Source organism: Herpailurus yagouaroundi, unplaced genomic scaffold (genome assembly GCF_014898765.1).
Source record: "Herpailurus yagouaroundi ecotype Mexico unplaced genomic scaffold, PumYag 163, whole genome shotgun sequence".
Lineage (NCBI taxonomy): Eukaryota > Metazoa > Chordata > Mammalia > Carnivora > Felidae > Herpailurus > Herpailurus yagouaroundi.
In genome coordinates this window covers 33,920,183-33,928,667 of record NW_024412404.1, presented here as the reverse complement: position 1 = coordinate 33,928,667, position 8,485 = coordinate 33,920,183, and the positions used below count along the sequence as shown (strand labels likewise).

Sequence of the window (8,485 nt, the reverse complement as noted above, 5' to 3'; positions counted from 1 at the left end):
ATGGGGTTCAGGAACAATCAAGGGTGTCCTCAAGGGTTCTGATCTGAGAAGAAATACAACCACAATAATAAAACAGTTTCAGAGTACCTCTTCCCAAACACTGCCTTCTGGATGAATCTGCCTCATTTACAAGTGCTGCTGTTCTCAGTGGTAATTTCCTCCCTCCCTTCCTTCTGTCTTTCCTTCTTTCCTTCCTCCTTCCCTCCCTTCTCTTCCTTTTCTCCTTTCTTTTTTTTCTCTTGCTTTCTTTCTCTTTCTTTCTTTCTTTCTTTCTTTCTTTCTTTCTTTCTTTCTCTTTTTCTTTCTTCCTTTCCTTTCCCTTTTCCTTTCTTTCTTTCTAACAAAAATACAAGAAAACAAATCTACACTTGTATTTATTTACTTTTCAGTAAGTTTAAATCCTTGAGGGATACAGCATCACATGGATTCTGTGGCCAATGGCTTTAGCAAGAAGGCTACTTTGGAATTTGGCATGAACTATGCCACTGTTTCCACGAGCACGAGTTACGTCTCCCCAGATTACTCTGGTTTTGTTTGGTTTTCCACCAGGAGTCACATGTTGTTCTTTGCTTCCTATACACAAGCACATCTCTTGCCTAGATAGAATTCAACTTCATCTCGAGCATAAACACCTTCAATTTTAAGAAAAGTCATGTGCTCCCTCTGGTTCCAGACACTCCCCTGCCCCTTTAGCCAGCAAAAATGGCCTTGGGCCATAGTCTTCCAGACATATTAGTCATTTCAGGAGTCCTGTTCACAGCAGCCCTCGACAAGCTCCAAGATGGCCCTCAATGGTCACGTCTATACCATCTGAATTTGGTGATGACTAATGGGACCAGGAATGACATCTGACCCAATGAGGGGACTATCCATAAACCAGGCAGCAACCTATACCTTGTATGGCCTGGCTCAAGAAAATGAGGTTCTCTCTTGAGAATTTAAACTAAGAGCCTCCAAGGGAAATTGTCAGGTGGCTGCGGTGGTGGCACTACCATTGAAAAGCCAGGAGAATGGACACAGTGGTAGCCATTATGGTTATGTGCAAGGTGAGACTTGGGGGAAAGAAGAAATTGAAACCACATAGGAAAGTCAAGGAGAGAAGGGAGAGTAGACATGTGCTGAGAAAAGCCAAGAAGCCACGAGACAAGGAGAAGAGAGACAGACAGACAGATAGAACCCTTGCAGAGACAAGCCCCTATTCCTAATGGCTCTGGGGTTTCCCATCCTAGTCCTAGTGAAATGTGGTTGTGTTGAGCTCTTTAATACATATTTTGTTGTGTTTTCCTTTTGGATTCTCATAACAAAGTCCCCTTTTCTGGAACATATTCAAATGGGTCTCTGTTCTTGGAAACCAAAAGGATTCTGAGTAGAATTCCCCAAATTCTAAGGACCAGTGTCTACTGCCCCACCAGTTTGGCCCAAAGCAAACACTGCTAATCCATTTAAAACCTGGAAGCCCATTAAGAGAAGTTAAATTGCTAGGACACTTAAAATGTGGACAGGTCCATTTTTTTCCATTTGTTGTAGTTTTTAAAAAGCAACACAGACGTGCAAATATACACAATAATTTTATCTAGTATCTTATAATTCCACAGTCTTGTTTAAGAACAAGAAAATGTATTATACATACACTGTTTTCATATAACATGACTGAGTTTGAAGGTTAACATTTAAAGTTATATTTATTTAGACAATCACTACAAATTGACTATTGGATTTACCTCTACTATCCACTAAATTACAATTTCCAAGAGGGAAGGGCTTTTCGATTTTTAGTATGTTTGTCAACTGCTATCTCTATTCCAAGTACCTAGCACACAAATAATTAATTGATTAATGAATTTAAAATATCCATTTTTAAATTGAGTTATAAGCTAATAATTGTAAAGGATTTTCCAGATGAGTCTCTTTCTTTTTAAATTTTTACTTCACTCAAATCAGGCAAAACCTGAGAGCAAAAGAAATCATCCCCATCATCACAAGGTTCTAAACACTGCTGTCTTTTAAGGACAAACAGACACTAAAAGTGTTAATTTGTGGGAAAAGCTCCGAGGAAGAAATAAGGGGGAAAAATTCCACAACTTATTAGGCATATTTTGGCCATAGAGAAATTGGCCTATATTTTCTGAGTTAGCCCTTTTAGTATTTTCTATTTCACCCAATACTTGACTTTTATTATCTTCATATATGCCTAAAAATGGGGGTTGTTTGGACCAAACAGAGATAAGTTGGAGAGACTCTGAGTCATGGTTAGAGACCCATTTCTGACACTTACCAGCCATGGAACAGATCTTGGGCCTCAGCTCTCCCACCTCTAAAGTGGTCAGAGAAGAAATAGGACAACCTCTCATTTCTTTTGAGTGCTGATCGTCCCTGATTCCAGACTGCTCACTTTCACAGATATATTCAGTCCTTTGCTGTATTTCTAGACCTAGACAGTTTCCTTCCCACATGGCAGAGATAGAGCTCTTAGAAGCCAGGGGAGACAGGGGCTGGGTCCTGCTGAGAACCTGCCAGCCTGGCACAGGCAGGCTATGCCTGGAAGTCACCCAGACCACATTCCTGATCCAAACACTCAGCGTCTGCGACATGTGAAAGTACCTTTCCAACTTCAAGACCCAAGCTCTGTGTCAATTATTTAACCCACTCCAATGCAGGGAGTTTTACTTAGATTGCAGACTTTAAATCAGACAGAAGAGAGTTTTACCATTGGATGACTAATGGATGGATCAAGGAAAAGTTTCTAAAGTGTGTCTTTGCTTCATTCTCCTTTTTTAGGTGGAGAAACCTATCCTGAGGTTTCAATCCCCATTTCCAGATTAGAGGCACCTGGACATTTTCCTAAATACAGATTTCCGTAAAAATATGGATTTTTCCTAAAAATACGAAATCTGCGACTTAACAAGTCCTCAGGTAATTGTGAGGAGCAGCTGGGTTTAGGACATACCGCTATGAATCTCAGCTTAGAATTCTGGATTATTTCTGTGGGAATGCAGTACTCTGACTGATAGAGAGCTGATCTATGGGGACTCGCTGTAGAGGTGTCAGACATTTTAGATTTCATCAGAAGTAGCCATTCCAAGGCAGAAGCTGGGGCTCAGTCATCCAGTGTGAGGCTCCTCTCCCCACCGGTCCCAGGCAGGTGAGATGCGTCCACCAGAGGCACCTGGCAGTAGGGAACTGATCTCCTGGAAGGTTCAAATCTTTTTCCTTTTTCCATTCCCAGAAAATGTGCCTGTCAGAGGCAACAATGCTGACCAAGCCCCAAACATGAGCTCAGCTGGACAAAGTGGACTGCATTGAGCAGGACTCCATGTACTTTTTTATAGCCCTAAGCTTGCTTTCCCTGCAAACTTCTTACTCTGAAAATTCTCAGGTCTATAGAAAAGATGAAGAAAACAATGCAACACACATCTCTATACTCTTTATCTAGAAAATTCAGTTCACATTTTATCATATTTGTGCCCGATTGTTCCTTTCTTCCTCCATTTTTTTCATATAAATATGTTTTTCCCCTTCAAAATCACTTGGGAGTAAGTGGCAGGCATCACAATACTTCATAGCTAAGTACTTCTGTATTTGTTTCCAAAGAACATGGACACTGTGCTCCATAAACACAATATAACCATCACCGGAAATTTCATATCAATAAGTACTATTATCTAATATAGGGTCCATATTCATAGCTCCCAAATTATCCCATAAATGCCCTCCTTTCTAACGTTTCCAAAAATATTAATGATCCAATCTATGATCACACATTGCTTTTAGTTGCCATGACAGCTTTTTTCTGTCTCCCATGATAGTGGTATTTTTTAAAGCATACCAGAAAGTCATTTTGCACAATGGCCCTCAAATTTGGGTTTCTTCCCAAAGTTGATTGTTTCTTCATGATTAGATTCAAGTTAAATGTTTGGCAAAAATACTACAGAGGTGACCTTGTATCCTTATAGCAGAAGACATATTTGATCACTTATCTCATTTTAGATGATAAGTTTGATCATTTGACACAAAAGTACTTTTGTTTTCCTATAATGAGTGGACATTTATAGGGTGATATTTTGAGACTGTGTGAACATCCTATATCCTAATGGTTTTATCCAGTGGCTGAGCACCCACTGATGAACATTTACTTGCTCCAGTTATTGAATAGTGATTGGAAAATCATGATTTACTAATTTTGTTATTCCCTTTACATTTCTTTGGTGATGTTTTTCTATGAAGAAGAGCTTTCCCATCTTTCTCTACACTTTCATTATCATTATCATTATTATTATTATTTGAATATCTCAATGGACTCCTTGATCTTTTATTTTGTGTTATTATTTATGACTTTCACTATTCTTTTTGATGCTCCAATTGACCCAAACTTTACCAATTTGAGCTTCTTCAAGGTGGCTCCTATGTCTTTTTGACATCTCCTCAATGTTTTGCACACTTTCTTACTTGGAGTACTTTCTGGAATGACAAGACATTCCAGACCAACCTTGCATTTTCTCTTCTCTAGATCTGGAATCAGCCATTTCTCCAAGGAGTTCTGGTACCCTTTGAACTCATTACCACTGGGGGCCTTTGGAGTGGACAGAAATAGGAAACACATATCCATTTTTAAAGTATGTGTTTGTACAGTTACTTCTGATTCCAACCTAATACCAAAAGTTCTTCCTCTCCTTCCTTCATTCCATGGCCATATCTCCTTTCCCCCACAGTAAAATCCTACCTCCCAAAATACCAATCTACTCACTCATTTACTACCATATACTCAAAATAGCTTAGGAATTACTTCATCACAATCTCTTCTGACCGCAAGCTGCCTAAGTTAAGGGGAAGATTTTTTTTCAGTTCAGTAATCCTTGGCCTACATCCCACCAAGGGTGTTCAGTAAGAGCACTGTATTCACAAGTTCCTTGGATGGGTTCTTTGTTTTCCTCTGCATGGTTATATTGTCACTTTGATTTACAGTTAAGTTCAACTATGCTTTTAATAAATATTGAGAAAAGCTCAAGGTTATAGTCACAGACAGAATCTGGAGGGAAAGACCCATGTTGCTAATTCAAAGCAAACTCATGCTTTCTGTCACAGAGGAGGTTGGAAGCAGAGGGGTCAACAGGATCCACATCCTCATAGGAAAATCGACCAGGACCCTTCCACCTCCACATGACATGAAATGATCAGAAAATGAAAACACACACACTTGCAGAGCTGATGCCAAGTAAAGTTCCCCAGCTCAGACCTTTTAGCATCCAGGTTTGTCTCATTGCTGTAATACATCTTGACTTGAGAAAGGAAAGCTGTGAACCAAGAACATGGGACACAGAGAAACAAAGTAGACAAGGAAGAGTCTAACGGAGAGAGAGGGAGAGAAAGCCACAGGGAGAGAGGGGAAAACAAAGACGAACAGGATGGCATTGACGTCGAACCAAGGCCATGTAGTGTCCTGCAAAGCCCAAGCTGCACTGGTCTTGAATGGACCTTCCCTGAATTCTCCTCTTTACAAAGGGGGTGAGTTTGAGTTGGAGGACGGGCCCTCCTGTCTGGGCTAATTCGACAGTTGGGAGAACCCCAGCCAGCTCTAGAGCTCCACAGTTGTGAACATGGGCTAAGCCTCTGGTCCAGCATTGGCCAGAGACTCAAGCTGCAGCTATGGGCGACGGCAGATGCCTGTGTTATCAGGATGCCACAGGGGGGTGCTGGCGTCCTTGTAAGACCTCCTCCCTAGTTTTCCGGGTATGACTCTGCTCAAACTAGGAATCTTCACTTTCATGGGCCATGCCATGGGCAGAGAAGGAGGAGAAGAGCTGAGTCCATCCTTTCTGATGTCTACTTTAGGAGGTCATGGTAAACACACACACATACATGCCAGAAAATTCCACATCTGACTTGAGAGTGAGAAATCCCAGCGAGGGATAAAGATAAAGAGGAGCTGAGGGTCTGCCCTTCCTGCAGATGTACTTCCCCCACCCTCCTTGGCACTGCTCTCCACTGGCCAGCCTGCTAATGGAGGGACCACTGTGGACTTTGTGGGTTGTGGAAGAGTTCCCCCCACTGCTCCTCTGCTCTACCTGCTCTTTGGAAAGCAGTTAATACATATTCTCCCTAAAGTAAAAACCCAGATGTGATTTAAAATGTGATCCCTCCAAGAGAAACGTGAGTTTCAACAACAGATCCTTAGGAAGTAGAGGCTAGGGCAATAATGGTGGAGACTCAGACAGGCTTTTCCAAGCGGAATTGACATTCAGGGACAGCAGCTCCTTGGACTCCCTTCAGATCATGACACTGACCACTTACAAATCTGGCTCTGAATGGAACAAGATTTGGGGGATGCTTGGACAATTCTGTTTCCTCCTAATTAATCTTCTGCATTACCATAAAGCTCAAGGGCTTGAGTAAATTCAAGAGACACTATAAAATTTACTTTAGTAACAACCAGCCAAAATCTCACACGATTCTGCCTAACATATTCCATCCAATCACAGCAATAAATCAAAGCACTGATAGGAACCAGCCAAAGTAGAGTATTACACCCCCTCCCTCCACCCTCCACTTGTTCTTTGATACAGAGCGGAATGCTGGCATTGTTCTCTCATGAAGATGAATAAGGGAAAGGTGACTGGACATGGTATGAACCAAAGACCCGAGATGGAGGGAGATGTGACTATCACTATCTTCTGAGCTTTCTCAGAGGTCTGGAGAGCCACAAGTCTTAAAGAAGAATGAGAGGAAGGAAGCTTCCAGAAGCACCATCTCTGGAAAAATATGAAGCTGAGAGACGAGCTGACAGGTTTACTAATGGGAAAAACAGTTCTGAGAAACACTGCTGGTGCACTGGAGGATATGGGGAGACTGAGCCAAAGGCTCAAAGAAATCTAAACAATGAAAAGAAATGAGCAGTAATTAGCCTCAGGAAACTAAAAAATTTATACAAAAAAATAAATGTCATAATAGTACACCACTTGGCTCAGCATTAAACAAGACTAACAGTTGAGTTTTTTTTATAAGCTTGTTAGCATTATTTGACTTTTTAAACTGTGTTCAAGTATTATTTTGATAAAAAGCTAATTTGAAAAGCTTTTAGTGACTTTAAAATCTTCTTAAATTTGTTAGAGTAAGTAGATCTGAATTCCGTGTGGCATTTGGCAGGAAGTTAGACGTTGACGTCCAGTGGTTTTATTCTCTTACCTCTTTTTTCTAAAAGGTTCAAGTTCAGAGGGAAGTCAGGGCCTTGGAATGTGACATCAGATCATGTCTCCTTGAGGTGGTGGGAATATCCTTGTGAGCCTGAAATTTCCCTGGCAAGACAGCTCTGGGGCTGAGAAGCAGTAGAGGGGTTCCAGTCCAGGTTGACAGTGTGGGGTAAACTTGAACAGTTCATTCCACATCCCACTCTTCATATCCTGGGCTCCAGTTTGCTCACTGCTAAAACTGCCAGGGCAGGGAAAGGCACAAGCTGGTTAGTTACCATGTCCTCCAATCATGGAAGTTGATCAATTACTTCCCACATCCCTACTGGTCACAGGAGTTAAGCTATCAGCCAGACTCACACAGGCTCTGCCCTCATATGGATTACAGTCTAGTTGGGGAGACAGACAAGAAACCAGGGAGCAGGCAAATACATAATGCAAATTCTTGAGATAAAAAATGATGGAGGGCAGGGTGCGGGGTGCTTATTAGATGCGATGGTCAGGGAAGGCCTCTCTGAGGAGGTCACTTCCGAGCTGAGGTTTGAGTGATGAGAAGAAAGCAATTTGAGTTTTGTCCAAAATGCCATGAGGAAAGAGGATTTAGAGAACCTTAAGTGGGTTTAAGAGGGAGCTATGTGATGTGGGCTGACTTGTGAGTTTCAAAGCATCCGCTGGCTGCTGTGAGAGGGCAGCAGGGGTGAAGTGGGGGACACCCTGAGAAGCTGATGCTGCCATGCAGGCAAGTATGAGGGCAGCTGGAAGGAATGACTAGATTTGCCATGGAATGGAGGGCCCTGAAGTATTTCTGCAGTTCCTTCCAGCTGGAGAGTCTATCACCACCTTCAGCTGGGCTCAAAGAGAGTTTCACCCTCTTGCCTTGGAAGGATTGGGGCCATCAAGTCATAAGCAGCGACTTAATGGTGACTCCTAAGGAAACTGAAGACCCAGACAGAGCTTTTGTTCACTTAAGAAACAAACAAACAAACAAACAAACACCCCACCCTTTTCACCAGGCAAATACAGAGATGCACCAGTGCTGGTTGTTTGGCCTGTGAGGATGATCTGAATTTGACCCCAGCAGTGCACTGGCTGCCAGATGGTATATATGGCAGCTCTGTCCTCCAGGTGAGAAAGACCATACCGCAAAAGTACACACACACACACACACACACACACACACACACACACACCATTTAGCATTCTTTCAAAGGGTGACAGCCCCTCCACCCCACCAGCATCACTGCCAGCTTCAGTTCCTGATCCAACTGCTTCATTTCAGAAATGAGTAAACTGAGGCCTGGGAG

At 42.2% G+C, this 8,485-nt stretch overlaps 1 pseudogene; it reads right to left on the bottom strand.

Annotated features, from left to right (window-relative positions):
• Window positions 1–338: 338 nt before the first annotated feature.
• Window positions 339–731, bottom strand: LOC121037538 (60S ribosomal protein L35a-like; annotated as a pseudogene).
• Window positions 732–8,485: the final 7,754 nt, after the last annotated feature.